Source organism: Salmo salar, chromosome ssa14 (assembly GCF_905237065.1).
Source record: "Salmo salar chromosome ssa14, Ssal_v3.1, whole genome shotgun sequence".
Lineage (NCBI taxonomy): Eukaryota > Metazoa > Chordata > Actinopteri > Salmoniformes > Salmonidae > Salmo > Salmo salar.
Window position 1 is genome coordinate 61,665,105 of NC_059455.1, and position 18,039 is coordinate 61,683,143.

The 18,039-nt window shown below is 47.4% G+C and overlaps 1 long non-coding RNA gene across 1 annotated transcript; it reads left to right on the forward strand.

Moving 5' to 3' along the window:
• The first annotated feature begins 1,788 nt into the window (after nucleotides 1-1,788).
• LOC123726633 (uncharacterized) lies at nucleotides 1,789-7,449 on the forward strand. Its single transcript, XR_006758692.1, has 2 exons — nucleotides 1,789-1,943; nucleotides 7,155-7,449. It is a non-coding gene; the product is annotated as an uncharacterized lncRNA (long non-coding RNA).
• Nucleotides 7,450-18,039: the final 10,590 nt, after the last annotated feature.

Genomic DNA, 18,039 nt, shown 5'->3' on the forward strand with positions numbered 1-18,039 from the left:
ACTAGTCTAGCCATTCCTCCCCTCAGCTTGGCTCCCTGACTAATTTGGGGGCATTAGATTGGGAGCTGTTGAAAAACGCAGAACGAGCAGCTGAGAAGAGATGAAAACAGCAGGAAGGCAATAAAAGAGCCTTGTTAAGAGAATTTTATTACCATTTTCTCCTCTGGCAGACTGGAGAATAATCTTATCACACCATGTGTCAGGGTTCTCATAATGGAGCCAAAATAGTCCTGCTCTTTTTTCACACAATCTAAAAGACATTGCGAGCCATTTTTGCACCATCAAAACTACCAAAAGACTATTTCTAATCTTTTTTTATTTGATTTTTTATTATTATTATTTTATTCAATATCCAAAACATACAATATACTTGCAGTGAAGCCGCTCAACAACCCCACCACACCAGTCATCCAACAGACTGCCATTCAGAGCGACACACAGAAACATCCAGAGTCAACGACCTGCTCAAGCTCATGTTGACAGATCTCCCACCAGGCCAAACAAAACGGGGACCTGAACCCTCCAAGAACCCCCCCCCCCACAGTTCCCCAATAGCTGTCCCTCAACCATCCGAGACCACCCCCCCCCCCCCCAAGAATATATATATAGCACTATTACATGTGTGGGTGTATGTGTGTATTTGAATGAGAGTGTGTGTGTGTGTGTATATGCATGTGTACAAACACCTGCATGGCATCAGCCTCAGGAAAACTGACATTAGCTGTAAAAACACTGCCCCTCAGTGTCATTCAAACTGACTTTGTACTATGTTTTATTTTGACTTTATTTTGGACATTTATCTTCTTCTTAGCCAGACATGGAAACAGGTATAAGTCAAAGGAGATGATTTGAGGCCTGTGCACACAAAACTGACACCCATTTTGGTTTCCAGATCAGTCTTTTCCATGTCAATTTTTAGGGGCCATGTAGCACGTACCCTCTCTCTGTTTTCTTGTAAACAGATTTAAATGACTAGCTAGCCCATTCCTGAGCAGATAGACTCTTCTCTTTCCAAAGCCTAATGGAATAGCCTCTTTGTGAGAGAGATTCCAGAGGACAAGAAGCAGATGGAGCTGTTTGTTATCCCAACACTGAGAATGCTGTTATTATCGTCAGGGGAATAGTGGGGGGGAATAGTGGGGGGGGAATTCCTGCTTGGTGCTTTTCCCTCCTCCCTCCCATTTTAGAAGACGTGGAATGGGAATAATCTTCCTGTGCGTTCACGAAGATCAGCGGAGAGATGGAAAAACAGGGAGGAGAAGGAAGGGGGCTGCACACATACCGACGTAAGAGAGATTCCAGGTAAGGGCGTCACCTCCTTGATTCGGTTACGGTTACGTTTAAGCAGACATTATCTCGCCACCACCGAGTGCTAGACATCCAGCAAGGATATTAGCTCCACGTTAGGCAGGACCAAGGCAACTGGACACACTTGTTGAAAAGGTCATTTTAGGAGTAGCTTTGCTCTCCAGGTGCATATGATTGTGTGAGTGTGTGTGTGTGTCTGCATCCATGACCAGAGGTGTCATGCATGCCAATTGAAACTAAGGAGGCATGAGCATCCTCAATTTTGTAGGATAGAAATGTAAGATACACCAATGATATTACATTTGGGCATCAATGCCCACCCCAAAAAAATGCTGCATGCTCAGATCCATCTGTGCGTGTTAGTCTGTGAGAGACGGACAGCAAGCCTGGGGTGGGGCGTGGGCGTACGGGCCAGGGAGAATGTACAGTATATGCTTAGCCCTCCGCGCGTTTTTACCTCCTCAGGTCAGCTCACAGGGGGCCCGGCAAGGCGGATGGATTCAAGCTTCCGTTGAGATTTGATACATGATTTATTCATCCCGCCCACCACGAAACGCACCACGCCAGTTACCCAAGTCTCTAGTGACGGAGCACTCTGACATTTGATCCAAACGCTCCCTTATTTGGGGAAAAAGGTGAGTGGAGGTGAACTGGGATGAAGTACTGTATGCACACTGTATGCATCCAAATAGAGGATAAATCATGGATTTAGCGCCGAGATCATCACTTTGTTATTTTGTGCCGTTTTCTTTATTGGAAAATAATGTGTTAACTATATTAAGTGACGATGGGGACGTTTTCACAGGGAAGCTGGTTGGTGATGAGAGTGTGTGCATGATGATATGTGTGTGTGTGTGTGTGTGTGTGTGTGTGTGTGTGTGTGTGAAGGGAAGGAGACAGTAGGCCTGTGCCTTTGTGTGGATTTGTGGCAGTGGGGGATTTCGTGTGGCAGTGTAAGCATGTGATTAGATGTGTGTGTGTGAGAGAGCGTTTATGCGTGAGTGCTGTGTGTGATAGTGTTTGTACGTCATCCTCCCGGTTGGCTTGTGTATTGGCGGCCGAGGTGGGTTCATCTCACCCACATGAACAGATGCCATAGGGACAGACGGACACAATGCCAACCTGACACTGGGCATCGGTGCTGGGCAAGGGTAACCTTCCTAGTTTACCCCTAGTCCTGTCTGCCAGGAGGGGAGCTGTGCCAGGGAGAGGCTGCACCCTCCCCCTCGTCTCCTCCACCTACCCAGTTTACTCTGAATCCAGCTGCCAAAGTGTCTAAGCCAGCAAGAGGGGGAGAGAGAGAGCTAAAGAGAGAGGAGAGAGTAATAGAAAATGGGGATTGAAACAGTGAGATCAGAATTAGAGAAAAAGAGAGCAGAGTGGAGAAAGGGAAATGTTTGCAGAATCAGTAACACCCTGGTAAGTATGCATGTAGGGCCTTCTCATGATTGTGTCTCATTGGCAACCACAACTAGGCTGGGCTTCGGTAACTGTAGCAGCCAATTGTCGGCCCAAAGAAACTGAAGCCAAATAACACCACCAGTCACGATTCGCAGTAGGCGAGCCAGGAAGTACTCCGACTCAAAAAGAACCATAGGCCAGCCATTAAAAAACAACGCGGACCATTCAAACTGCACGGATCCAAACCACTTTCAATAAATGCTTATTTCTGAAGGCTAGAAGGAGATTACTAAAATCTCTTTCTCTGCCATAAAAAAAACAACACTTTTCAGACTAGAGTATGCGTCCATAGATGAATCATAATAACCAGAGACTACCACTTACGTTTAAACATAGACAGGTTAGCAAGTCACAAATGATGTGCCCGCTTCAATGTGGCAGAAGTCTGTATGTTGTGACTCCGGATGGCCAGATAGCTAGCAACAATGACAAGAGGCTGCCATGTGGGGAATCGTAGGTGGCTCGTTTCAGCTAGTTTTATCTTGTTGCCAAAAATGTGCTAGCTAATTTACCAACAACTACACCAATGTATTTGAGACTACAAGTCCTCATTGTGCAAATGTATTTATGCTTTCAATAAAACATTGGAGACTTAAAAAGAGTTTACATGTTGTCAACAACCTAAGCCAAACCTGCCTGTTTTGCACCATAGTTGCACGCGCCAATTGCTCAACACAAATTCTCTTAAATTCCCAATAAACCGACTAGACGTTGACATAATATTATGACGTCGCTTATTGCCATTGTACAGTAGAGGAGCTCTTGCCTAGACCAGCAAGCCACTCGTCTCCTCTCCTCCAGGAGTCTCCTCTCATCGTTTGACCCTCCAGCTGTGACCCATATTTCCTAGCGTATCTGTTGGTCAAAAGACCCATCCCGTCTGCGCGCCCAAGCTTATCTAACTCAGGAGGCAAATAACCCCACTAACACACATGCAGCGGGCTCAGCGTTAATATATTCAATCATTTGTAGTCTGTGGATCTATAGATCTCTAATCTCTGTGGTTGGTCTAGTGGAGTGGACAGGGGCTTTTGTTGTTTTCAGGGGCAAAGAGCCCTACTGTTAAGACAGAGGTTAAACGGAGCTACCATCCCCCTTACCCCCTCAGCCGCCACACACACACACTGTATGTATGCATACACATGTACATACACCCCGGACATACAATACTTGGAGTAATAGCACTAGTGCAAGGCACTGGGAAAATGTGGTCTAATGGTGTCTGATACAGACACTGCACTGTACTATAATTGTGTGTGTGTGTGTGTGTGTGTGTGTGTGTGTGTGTGTGTGTGTGTGTGTGTGTGTGCGGGTGTTCACTCATGGGCAAAAAACAGGGAATTAATGTGCAGCTGGTCAGTGTTTGAGAGCATTTAATTTTCCCAGTGTGCGGCTGTGTCTGCTTCAGTCTGTGTGAATGGTGAATGACACGTCTGCCAAGCCTCTCCTCAGACAGGAAACTGTCAGGTCTGGGCAGCAGCAGCTCTGGCCCAACGTGACAGAGCACAGCATGGTAACTTCCTGTGTCTGCCCATCATACGGACACCATCGCTGCCCGCCAAGCTCGCCGCATAATCACATCAGCAGCTGTAATAGGGGGAAGAGAGAGTGACAAATCTCATTACAGACGCAGACTCGGTTGGTTTTTATGAACCCGGGCCTCTTATTTATTTCCCTCAATGAAGATTCATGTTTTGCTATGAGAGAAGTAATGTGATAAGCGGCCTGGGACTGTGCTGACGCTGGCTCGAGGGACAGAACACAGTTGTTGTCCAGCTTGTTCGTTCAGCATGCCGCAGAGGGTGACGTCACCTCTCGCTTTCCGCCTCTTTCTCATACGCAGTCAGCGTGTGGTGTCTGTGTGGGCTTTGACCAATGCCTCCCTCGTGGTGAGTGTTGAAGAGGCTCGAATCAACGGTGATAGGCTCTCTTCACACACTAACAATTTGGCTAGTTCCAAAACGTTGGAAAGCACAGTCGTAGAAGTAGTGCTGGGCTCGTCGCTGAAAATCGGCAAGCCTGCAGGGCAACACGGTGTCAGGTACAATAAAAAATAACACAACACTCAAGCCTACATCTTACATGTGCCGTATTAATGCACTGAGTGGTCATCTCAACTTAATGGGTTGTCATTAAAAGATGGATGGATTGTGTTGAGCTAGTGGACAGACAAAACACAGACAGATAAGCCACCCGGTCGACTCAATTTCATGTTTGGCTAAACGAAAGCGCATAGGGAGGAGCATGTACAACAGTATGATTACAGTAGGTACAATGGTATGATTATTTGAGTGGCAGCCCTACGTGCGCGAAACAGGTTGCAGCCAATTAAATGTTAATTACCATGCTAACGGTTAGCCTAATTAGTGCTGGTGTCTCCTACACATAATTACCCAAATGTTTATGCTTATGCGGTCCAAGTGAGAAATAGCAGCACCCCTCCATGGAACAATGAGGCTGCTTTGAAAGAGCTTCTCTATGTCATTTACATAATTAGAATTTAGACCAGCGGTAGGTAGGCAGGGAGGGAGGTGAGATCATTTGAAAGTGACATTTAGAAAATTATAACATTATTTTCTAGCCATTTTTCCAGGAAGAGAGAGATTTCAGTAGCATTTAACAAAAATACTGGGGTTTCCTTACCCTAAAGAGTATATTGCCTTTTCCTTTTCATGCTATTCATCACACTAAGCTGTTGTCTCTGATCCTAGAACAGAAATAAGCTCTCTGATATTCTAACGGGTGCTAACGAATAGCTTCGCTTGCCTCACAATCCTCCCCCCTCCTCTCCTCCTCCTATCCATAGTGATGGGATTGCCTTGCCTTGGTGTGTTCTTCAGCTCATTGATCTGTGTTACCATTACCAACAGTCAATATAGGACAAGCGCGTATACCCACAAGCTCACACACATACATAACACTGCCACACACACACACATCTTTAAGCAGGTTATGTATTTTTACTTTGAGGGTCCTTTTTCAAGACATTGTCATTGTTAATTTCAGCAAACAAAGCCTACACACAACCCAGTGCATGGTAATGCACAGCGCAGAAGGCTACCACGTTTGTTAGCATGTGAGAGACCACAGAGAGATGGAAGGATGGCGAGATAGAGAGGCATGACAGCTTGAAGTGCTCTGGGCATTAGGAGACCACGCTCGATGAGGTTTCATTTCCTTCTGATGTCCTAACACCAGTCAGCCACAGAGAGAGAGAGATTGGGCATGCACAGTGTGGTGTGTGTGTGTGTGTGTGTGTGTGTGTGTCCATGCTAGGGTATAATTAGGAAGATGGATAAAATAAACAAACCTTCAGATTGTTGTGTTATGTCCATAAGAATATGTTTATTGCTCTGTTGTCAAAATGTAGTCTGAGTTCCATAATGAAAGCACTGCAGTTACAGTGCAGCAACGCACACTACTAATGTCAGAATCCCAGTCTGCTCAGACTGTACAGTAAGCATCCCAGCAGTGGGAGCTGAAAACTAATCGTCTTATTCTCACAAGCTTAACAAATGATCTGCTTCTCATGTTGCCTGATAAAAGCTTTTTAGCTGAAACACTGTGCTTCTTTGATCATTTAGGATTATCTTGCACATCTAACTTCCATTTTCCTCCAATAATAGCTGAATGTTTTCTAGATCCAGTTTTTCGCTTTATTTTGTGTTACTTGGATTGTGAGGCAGCAGTAGAATATTAAATATTTTGCTCTTGACAAGGGGGAATCTAGTTAACTTGAAATGGTCACTCCCCACAGTGCAATGTAATTTCTTTGGGCCTCAGGTGAGCATATTAGCAATTTTGAGCTGATATTGGTGAAATTGTATTCCTGATATGCATCCAAACTACATCAGTCTTCACATTGAAGTCAAACTTTTTAGAGGTGACTTCAACAAAGTCATCAGGTATTTGAAAAAAAAATGGCTACAAAAATGAGACATGCAGCCATACGCACATACTATTTGAATACCAGATTGAATTTTCAGCTGCACTCGACGGAACTGCATACTTAACAAAACTGCTGAATTTGTCTACTTGCAAAAATGTTTTCATTTCATGTTAGTACGCGTTCACACACTGTTCCATATTTAATGACGAGGTGGTGGAGAAAGTTCAGCCAAAGTTTAAGAACAAATATTTTTCATTCACACATCTCCGGAAATCCCAAGGAGGACCCCAATCGGATGGCATGAATATTCACTTTCAATTTGCATGCTCTTAGCTTCTCATCTGCATTTGGCCCCCTCACCTTTTGTGATGCATTAATCTTTCAGCGTTCCATCCCTCTCTGAGCATATGTCATCAATCTGCATATACATCCTGTTTGTCTGATGCTTCATTTGGTTTGAATGTAATCAATTATGTAAATATCTCTGTTGTCGCAGGAAATTGAACAGCAGCGCAGACTCGGGTTTGGAAGAGGAATGGAGATGTTGACACTCCCTCTTATCGTGCTGTGCAAATAAAGAGCTCTTCAAGTAGCTGTCTGTGTTCGGGATGCGGCGGACTAATGTTGACAGCGTGCATTACGACTCATCAATTTGTACTTTATGATTGACAGGTAGTTCAAAAGTAGACATATGGGTTCTGGGGGGAGAGGGAGAGTAGCTCAGACAACAGAGTGCTGTTTGGAGTGCTGCATCAAATAGTTTGGGCATTAAATGCACAATGAAACTCAAATATAGCAGACATTATTTTTTCCTTGTTCATAATGCAATGTTTCAACTGTTACAGTGAACTCCAGGTGCATCATAAGTAAGACAAAAGGTGACACTGAAGGTTTACACTACAAAAGGTTTACACTACAAAAGGTTTACACTACAAAAGGTTTACACTACAAAAGGTTTACACCACAGTAAAAAAGCTTTTTCTTCCACCAAAAGTGGTTTGAGATGATGTTTGGGAGTGCAGTGGATAATATACAGGGAAGCTACGGCAGATATTGTGGGTCCATACTTAACATGTGTAAATATTTGTATGAACATAACAAGATTCAACAACTGAGACATAAACTGAACAAGTTCCACAGACATGTGACTAACAGAAATGGAATAATGCGTCCCTGAACAAAGGGGGGGTCAAAATCAAAAGTAACAGTCAGTATCTGGTGTGGCCACCAGCTGCATTAAGTACTGCAGTGCATCTCCTCCTCATGGACTGCACTAGATTTGCCAGTTCTTGCTGTGAGATGTTACCCCACTCTTCCACCAAGGCACCTGCAAGTTCCCGGACATTTCTGGGGGGGGAATGGCCCTAGCTCTCGCCCTCCAATCCAACAGGTCCCAGATGTGCTCAATGGGATTGAGATCCGGGCTCGTCGCTGGCCATGGCAGAACACTGACATTCCTGTCTTGCAGGAAATCACACACAGAACTAGCAGTATGGCTGGTGGCGTTGTCATGCTGGAGGGTCATGTCAGGATGGGTCTGCAGGAAGGGTACCACATGAGGGAGGAGGATGTCTTCCCTGTAACGCACAACGTTGAGATTTCCTGCAATGACAACAAGCTAAGTCCGATGATGCTGTGACACACCGCCCCAGACAATGACGGACCCTCCACCTCCAAATCGATCCCGCTCCAGAGTACAGGCCTCGGTGTAACGCTCATTCCTTCGACAATAAACGCAAATCCGACCATCACCCCTGGTGAGACAAAACCGCGACTTGTCAGTTAAGAGCACTTCTTGACAGTCCTGTCTAGTCCAGCAACGGTGGGTTTGTGCCCATAGGCGACGTTGTTGCCAGTGATGTCTGGTGAGGACCTGCCTTACAACAGGCCTACAAGCCCTCAGTCCAGCCTCTCTCGGCCTATTGCGGACAGTCTGAGCACTGATGGAGGGATTGTGCGTTCCTGGTGTAACTCGGGCAGTTGTTGTTGCCATCCTGTACCTGTCCCGCAGGTGTGATGTTCGGATGTACCGATCCTGTGCAGGTGTTGTTACACGTGGTCTGCCACTGCGAGGACGATCAACTGTCCGTCCTGTCTCCCTGTAGCGCTGTCTTAGGGGTCTCACAGTACGGACATTGCAATCTATTGCCCTGGCCACATCTGCAGTCCTCATGCCTCCTTGCAGCATGCTTAAGGCACATTCACGCAGATGAGCAGGGACCCTGGGCATCTTTCTTTTGATTTGATTTGATCTTTCTTTTGGTGTTTTTCAGAGTCAGTAGAAAGGCCTCTTTAGTGTCCTAAGTTTTCATAATTGTGACCTTAATTGCCTACTGTCTGTAAGCTGTTAGTGTCTTAACAACCGTTCCACAGGTGCATGTTCATTAATTGTTTATGGTTCATTGAACAAGCATGGTAAACAGTGTTTAAACCCTTTACAATGAAGATCTGTGAGGTAATTTGGATTTTTACGAATTATCTTTGAAAAACAGGGTCCTGAAAAAGGGACGTTTCTTGTTTTGTTGAGTTTAGCATCTGGAAAGATCTATATAACTAAGAACAAAATGGTAGCTATTGCAATCGAAAGTTGGCAGTTAAAGTTTCCAAGGTGTCTGAATAGCTTTTTCAATCCTGCTGCCAGCTATCAACCACAATCTACCTCCAGTAGCTTTAAGAGTGCTTTGAGGTGAAAATGACGTGCTATCTGATACTTCAAGATTCTGCAAAGAAATCTCACATCAGTCCTACCCAGTGCGCTCTATTGGGCTTAGCAAAGGTTATTCTTCGGCAATCATATTCAGTTCGGGAGACCCAATCTTACCTGCAATTCTGAGACTATCATCCAGCATCATTGTGTAAACAAAGGTGGTACAAAGGTGGTGAAAAGGTCTCTCTCTCTCTCTCTCTCTCTCTCTCTCTCTCTCTCTCTCTCTCTCTCTCTCTCTCTCTCTCTCTCTCTCTCTCTCTCTCTCTCTCTCTCTCTCTCTCTCTCTCTCTCTCTCTCTCTCTCTCTCTCTCTCTCTCTCTCTCTCTCTCTCTCTCTCTCTCTCTCTCTCTCTCTCTCTCTCTCTCTCTCTCTCTCTCTCTCTCTCTCTCTCTCTCTCTCTCTCTCTCTCTCTCTCTCTCTCTCTCTCTCTCTCTCTCTCTCTCTCTCTCTCTCTCTCTCTCTCTCTCTCTCTCTCTCTCTCTCTCTCTCTCTCTCTCTCTCTCTCTCTCTCTCTCTCTCTCTCGGGAGTTTTTTTTTTGGAGTTTGAGTGTTTGGTGCGGAGGACTCTGTCCTAACTAACTTTCTAGACTCTTTTCTTGATCTTTTTCTTACATTTTTTTTCTATGGTGGAGGGTTAATGCAATATTTGTTTTAGCGGTATCCACCGTTTTTTTTCAGAGTTAGGGTGGAAGAAGACAGAGTAAGGTTTCTGGGGGTTTGCAAGGTGTGGTATGCGCGATGGCTTCTCAGCCTAGCGCGGAGGAGACGCTGTCGATACGGCATGGATTCAGGTGTGTTCCTGAGAATGGAGTTAAGGTGGAGGAGGTTCTGCTCGCGGTCAGCGAACAGGTAGGAGCTGAATTTATACATTCTGCTTCTAGAATGAACAAAGCGGTGGTGGTGTTCATGAAAAGAGAAAATTTGGTTGGTAGGCTAATTGCTAGCGGAATATTTGTAAGGGATGTGTTGGTGCCAGTTTTACCTCTTTCTACCCCTTCGACAAGAGTAGTTGTTGCAAATTTACCTCCGTTTATTACGGACGATCAAATCAGGAAAGAGCTGAGTCGTTTTGGTAAGTTTGCTAGCGGGTTTCGTGTACTGTCGGCAGGTTTTCAGGCAGCTGCTGTTAAGCACGTTGTTTCGTTCCGGAGGCAAGTGTTTATGTTCCTGAACAACAATGAGCAACAGCTAAATGTGCATTTTAAAGTGAGGCATGGGGAGGGGCTCTATGCAGGGTTTGCCAGCACAGACAGTCTACGGTGTTTTGAGTGTGGGGATTTGGGGCATAAGAGCTTTGCGTGCCCACATAAAGGCCGTAGACAAAGTGAGGGTACAAGCGCCGGTGGGGGAAATCGAGGTCAAAGTGCAGGGGGAAATGAGATGCAGACAGCAGAGGCTGGGCCTAGTCATACCAGGGATGGTGGGGTAGCTGAGGCTGGGTCTAGTAAGGCAAGAGATGGTGGGGTAGAGGAGGCTGGGTCTAGTCAGACTAGAGATGGTGGTGTAGTGGAGGCTGGGTCTAGTCAGGCTAGAGATGGTGGTGTAGCGGAGGCTGGGTCTAGTCAGGCTAGAGATGGTGGGGTAGTGGAGGCTAAGCATAGTCAGGCTAGAGATGGTGGGGTAGCGGAGGCTGGGTCTAGTCAGACTAGAGATGGTGGGGTAGAGGAGGCTGGGTCTAGTCAGACTAGAGATGGTGGTGTAGTGGAGGCTGGGTCTAGTCAGGCTAGAGATGGTGGTGTAGCGGAGGCTGGGTCTAGTCAGGCTAGAGATGGTGGGGTAGTGGAGGCTAAGCCTAGTCAGGCTAGAGATGGTGGGGTAGCTGAGGCTGGGCTTAGCTATGATATGGAGGATGGTGTGAATGATGCTGGGCCTAGTCATGCTATGGAGGGTGGTGTAGAGGATGCTAGGTCTAGTCAGGTTATGCTAGTGGATGAGGAGAGTATAGTGGGGAAGTGTAAGAGACTAGGGGGGGGAGGAGGAGGGTGCCAAGCGGAAAAGGAAAAAGGGTGTGGTTAAAGGCACAATGGAAATTTTGCCTGTTGCTGTGGGAGATGCCATGACCAGAGAGGAAGAGCAGGTGGTCAGGGTGGGAGATAGAGATGAGGAGGAAAGTGAGTCTGAGGAAGAGGATGAGGAGATATTTTTTCAGACTCCTCTTCAATAGGCCCGGAGCTGACAGCCAGTCAAGCAGAGGGGTCTAAGTACACATTGAGAGAACTGACAAGGTTCCTGAATGAGACCAAGGGAAAAAAGTTAATCTTGAGGCTTTTTTCCCTGATTCAAGAAAGTTTGTACGATCAGTACAACATGCTGTGAAAAATGAGGGGCATGGTGTCCTCTCACCCAGGAAACGGTTTAGGTTGAGGAAGTGGGTCACAACAGTGCGTAAGGGTTTACCTTCGGACACTGTTTAGATGTATACTTTCTTTCTGACACTGGGACTTTTGAGCTTTGCTATTGGTCTTTTTTCTCTGCTGGCTTTTCTCCCACTTCTTATGGAGACTCTACGGGTAGGCTCGCTCAATATAAATGGCGCCAGAGATGCGGGAAAGATGAGTGTGTTGGGTGAATATGTAAAACAAAAAAAAGTACAGGTGTTGTTTCTGCAGGAGACACATAGTGATGTGTTGAATGAAGTCGATTGGGGGCTCTGGTGGAAAGGGGCAAGTGTGTTGAGCCATGGGACAAATCTTAGTGCAGGAGTGGCAGTCCTTTTTGCACCGGGTCTGTCTGTAAAAATGTGCTCCTCAAAGGAGGTGTGTAGGGGTAGGCTCCTTGTTGTTAAAGCAGAAATTAACAACATGGGTTTTGTCTTTATAAATGTGTATGCGCCTAACACAGGGAGAGAAAGAGGGGTTCTATTTGGGAGTCTTAGACAGGAACTCTCACAGGTAGCGCCTGAGGAGACACTGGTGGTCGGAGGGGACTGGAACTGCACAATGGATTTTACAAAAGACAGAAATGGGGAAGAGCCTCATTCAGTGTCAGTGGGAGTGTTAAGGGACATTATTAATCAGTTCGACTTAGTGGATGTTTGGAGAACTAAACATCCGAACACAAGACAGTACACATGGGTGAAGGTTTTTGGGGCTAGGGTGAGTGCAGCCCGACTTGATCGGTTTTATATGTCTAGGAATCGGAGCAATAGGCTGTTGGGCGCTACCATTCTCCCGGTGGGGTTTTCCGATCATCACATAACCATGGCTCGGCTGTCTATTTCACCAGGGCCCCGGCAGGCATCCTATTGGAAATTCAATGTAAAGCTCTTACAAGATGCCACTTTTTGCGCAGGTTTCCAGACCTTCTGGGAAAGGTGGAGGCAGCAAATAGAGGAGTATGAGTCTCTGAGCCAATGGTGGGATGTGGGGAAAATCCAAATTCGGCTTTTCTGTCAACAATACACAGCTCTCTCATCCTCAGAGGCTAGGAGAGTATTGGGGGAACTAGAGCGGTGTATTAGTGAGATGGAGGTAGAGATGGTGGGGCAAGGCAATGTAGGCCTCCAGGCTAATTTAGCTGAATTACGCAGGGACCTGGGCAGTTTTTTCCAGGTTAAAGCAAAGGGAGCACTTGTAAGAGCTAGATTCTCCATGCTCAAGGAGATGGATGCTCCCAGCTCCTTCTTCTTTGGTTTGGAAAGACAGAGCAGTGAAGCCAAGGGTATGCATTGTCTACGGCTGTCTGATGGGCGGGTGACCTCTGTGGTGGGTGAGATGCGGGAGCGGACTGTGGAGTTTTATACTGAATTGTATAGGGCAGAAGAGTGTGATCCTTTGTGTGCTCAGGTCTTGTTCACAGAACTCCCTAAACTCTCTCTGGCACAGAGGGGACGATTTGGACGTTCCTCTGTTGTCCCATGAACTGGCAGAGGCCGTAACCCAGATGTCCCCCGGTCGTGCACCGGGGGTCGATGGACTCCCAGTGGAGTTTTATAAAAAATTCTGGGGAATAATTGGACAGGACTTCTTTTGCGTGTTGCGTGAATGCATCGGGGTAGGAGAGTTGCCGATGAGCTGCCGTCGGGCGGCTCTGACTCTCCTGCCCAAAAAAGGGGACTTGTGTGAACTTAAGAACTGGAGGCCTGTGGCATTGCTCTGTGCGGACTACAAGATATTTGCCAAGGTCCTCTCTAACAGACTGAAGTCCCACTTGGACTCGATAGTACATAAGGACCAAACATATTGTGTACCGGGACGCTCAATCACGGACAACCTGTTCTTAATTAGGGACATGTTGGACTTGTCGAGAGGTTCTAATGTGAACTTTGGACTGGTCTCTTTAGATCAAGAGAAGGCTTTTGACAGAGTGGACCATGAATATCTGTTTAATGTGATGTCTGTGTTTGGGTTTGGGAGGAGTTTTTTGACCTGTGTGAAGCTGTTGTATGCTGGGGCATCATGTATGGTTAAGGTGGGAGGGGGGGGCTCAGTAGGCCAGTCTGGGTGAGACGGGGCATTAGACAAGGATGCCCTCTATCTGGGCAGTTATACACATTAGCCATTGAGCCTTTTTTAGGCCTGCTACGCAGGAGACTGCAGGGAGTGTGCTGGACAGGTATGGGTGTGGTGACAGGCATAGCAGTGTCAGCATATGCAGATGATGTCTCTGTGATGGTCAGGGATGGTCAAGATATGCAGGCACTGGAGACCAGTCTGAAGGTGTACGAGGGAGCTTCATCAGCTAAGGTAAACTGGGGCAAGAGCAAAGCTCTGTTATGTGGGGCATGGGGGGATAGGGCTCCTCCTCTGCTTCCAGGGGGTTTGCAGTGGGGTTGTGAAGGGCTTAAAGTGTTGGGGGTGTACCTGGGCTCGGAGAGGTGGGTCAGGAAGAACTGGGAGGGGCTGTCACAGGCAGTGGTGTCAAGACTGGCCAGGTGGAGGTGGCTCCTGTCCCAAGTGTCATATAGAGGGAGGGTGCTGATAATTAACAACCTGGTGGCATCTTCCCTGTGGCATAAACTGGCTGTCCTCAACCCCCCCCCGCGGTCTGCTCGCAGACCTGCAACGCAAGCTGGTGGACTTCTTCTGGTCGGGCCATCACTGGCTGAGGGCGGCGGTGTTGTATATGACCGTCCACGAAGGAGGACAGGGCCTGGTGGAACTGGAGAGCAGGATGGCTGCTTTCCGGCTAAAGGCGGCACAGAGACTGCTGTACCATACTGATGTTGGCTGGAGGGAACCAGCATGCGCGCTGCTGAGGAGAGCTGGAGATTTAGGGTTGGACCGGCAGCTGTTCCTCATGAAGCTGGAGAGGCTGAGTACAGCAGGTCTCTCCGATTTTTACTCTGCGGTGCTGAGGGCCTGGCAGCTGCTAAGGCACACACGAGAAGGGGGTGTGGAGCCTGGGCTGTGGGTGTGGGAGGAGCCTATCTTCCACAACCCAGCCATCCCTTTGAGATCGGTCCAGTCGGCCACCCTGCAGAGGCAACTGATGGCAGGGGGTGTAAAAAGGCTGGGTGACTTGAGACTCCTGGGAGAGGAGGGGTGGAAAAGCCCGGAAGTCTTGGCACAGCAAACAGGAATAACGTCTCTTAGGCTGCTGGAGAGATTCCTGGAGGAGGTCCAGGAGGCACTGTCTGAGCCGGTAAGGGGGATGTTTGAGCAGCCAAAGGGAGAGGGGCCACCAATGTTTCCGCCACTGCAGGTGACGGCAGAGACTGGAGACTGGCAAGGTGGTCTGGAGGACTTGTTAGATTTTAACACTCCGAGCCTGGGGGAGTTTGAAGGGGTGGGAGGTAAAGCCCTCTACAACCTCTGTGTTAAGGTGAGGAACATTAGGAGCCTAACAGGAGTGAAGGCACATCAGTGGCAGGGGGTATGTGGGGTGGAGAGTATGGTGGGTTTTAGATGGAGGGGGCTCTACAAATCCCCAGTACCAAAGAGGTCAGGGGACCTCCAGTGGAGGGTTCTACATGGAGCCCTGGCCACTAACAGCTGGTTGGCACGGGTTGAACCGGGAGTCGGGCAGGAGTGTCATTTCTGTAAAATGAAAGAAACTGTGATTCATGTGTTTTCTGTGTGCACCAGATTAATGCCATTAATGTCTCTGTTGGAATGTCTGTGTGAGAGGTTGGGGGTGGTCTTTACTGTTGGGGTGTTCATAATGGGATACAGGTATTCAAGTAAGGAGAAGGAAAAATGTGTTTTGTTGAATTTTCTGTTTGCTCAGGCAAAGTTAGCTATTTGGCTAACAAGGAGGAACAGGGTCAAAGGTGGGGGATAACAGACCCTTTATTATTGTTTAATGGGATGGTCTCTGCGCGCCTTAGGGTTGAGTTTGAGTTCTATAAAATGATAAAAAGTGTGGAGATGTTTCAGGAGATATGGTGTGTTGGGGGGCTGTCTGTATAGCTGGGGAAGATGTTTTGGATATACGGTTGTAGGAGTGGGTATTGTCTTGAGTATTGTGATGTTGGCTTGTATCATGTGGTTGCTGGAAAGGTGAGTATGGTACATGTATGCATTACAGGATGTATTTTTGGTTTTATTTTTAAGGGGGGAGGTTGGGTGGTGAGTTTTAAATGAAATGAGAATGTTTCAGTAAAGAAAGACAAAAAGTCAAAGTCTCTCTCTCTCTCTCTCTCTCTCTCTCTCTCTCTCTCTCTCTCTCTCTCTCTCTCTCTCTCTCTCTCTCTCTCTCTCTCTCTCTCTCTCTCTCTCTCTCTCTCTCTCTCTCTCTCTCTCTCTCTCTCTCTCTCTCTCTCTCTCTCTCTCTCTCTCTCTCTCTCTCTCTCTCTCTCTCTCTCTCTCTCTCTCTCTCTCTCTCTCTCTCTCTCTCTCTCTCTCTCTCTCTCTCTCTCTCTCTCTCTCTCTCTCTCTCTCTCTCCCTCCTGGGAGTTTTTTTTTGGAGTTTGAGTGTTTGGTGCGGAGGACTCTGTCCTAACTAACTTTCTAGACTCTTTTCTTGATCTTTTTCTTACATTTTTTTTCTATGGTGGAGGGTTAATGCAATATTTGTTTTAGCGGTATCCACCGTTTTTTTTTCAGAGTTAGGGTGGAAGAAGACAGAGTAAGGTTTCTGGGGTTTGCAAGGTGTGGTATGCGCGATGGCTTCTCAGCCTAGCGCGGAGGAGACGCTGTCGATACGGCATGGATTCAGGTGTGTTCCTGAGAATGGAGTTAAGGTGGAGGAGGTTCTGCTCGCGGTCAGCGAACAGGTAGGAGCTGAATTTATACATTCTGCTTCTAGAATGAACAAAGCGGTGGTGGTGTTCATGAAAAGAGAAAATTTGGTTGGTAGGCTAATTGCTAGCGGAATATTTGTAAGGGATGTGTTGGTGCCAGTTTTACCTCTTTCTACCCCTTCGACAAGAGTAGTTGTTGCAAATTTACCTCCGTTTATTACGGACGATCAAATCAGGAAAGAGCTGAGTCGTTTTGGTAAGTTTGCTAGCGGGTTTCGTGTACTGTCGGCAGGTTTTTCAGGCAGCTGCTGTTAAGCACGTTGTTTCGTTCGGAGGCAAGTGTTTATGTTCCTGAACAACAATGAGCAACAGCTAAATGTGCATTTTAAAGTGAGGCATGGGGAGGGGCTCTATGCAGGGTTTGCCAGCACAGACAGTCTACGGTGTTTTGAGTGTGGGGATTTGGGGCATAAGAGCTTTGCGTGCCCACATAAAGGCCGTAGACAAAGTGAGGGTACAAGCGCCGGTGGGGGAAATCGAGGTCAAAGTGCAGGGGGAAATGAGATGCAGACAGCAGAGGCTGGGCCTAGTCATACCAGGGATGGTGGGGTAGCTGAGGCTGGGTCTAGTAAGGCAAGAGATGGTGGGGTAGAGGAGGCTGGGTCTAGTCAGACTAGAGATGGTGGTGTAGTGGAGGCTGGGTCTAGTCAGGCTAGAGATGGTGGTGTAGCGGAGGCTGGGTCTAGTCAGGCTAGAGATGGTGGGGTAGTGGAGGCTAAGCATAGTCAGGCTAGAGATGGTGGGGTAGCGGAGGCTGGGTCTAGTCAGACTAGAGATGGTGGGGTAGAGGAGGCTGGGTCTAGTCAGACTAGAGATGGTGGTGTAGTGGAGGCTGGGTCTAGTCAGGCTAGAGATGGTGGTGTAGCGGAGGCTGGGTCTAGTCAGGCTAGAGATGGTGGGGTAGTGGAGGCTAAGCCTAGTCAGGCTAGAGATGGTGGGGTAGCTGAGGCTGGGCTTAGCTATGATATGGAGGATGGTGTGAATGATGCTGGGCCTAGTCATGCTATGGAGGGTGGTGTAGAGGATGCTAGGTCTAGTCAGGTTATGCTAGTGGATGAGGAGAGTATAGTGGGGAAGTGTAAGAGACTAGGGGGGGGAGGAGGAGGGTGCCAAGCGGAAAAGGAAAAAGGGTGTGGTTAAAGGCACAATGGAAATTTTGCCTGTTGCTGTGGGAGATGCCATGACCAGAGAGGAAGAGCAGGTGGTCAGGGTGGGAGATAGAGATGAGGAGGAAAGTGAGTCTGAGGAAGAGGATGAGGAGATATTTTTTTCAGACTCCTCTTCAATAGGCCCGGAGCTGACAGCCAGTCAAGCAGAGGGGTCTAAGTACACATTGAGAGAACTGACAAGGTTCCTGAATGAGACCAAGGGAAAAAAGTTAATCTTGAGGCTTTTTTCCCTGATTCAAGAAAGTTTGTACGATCAGTACAACATGCTGTGAAAAATGAGGGGCATGGTGTCCTCTCACCCAGGAAACGGTTTAGGTTGAGG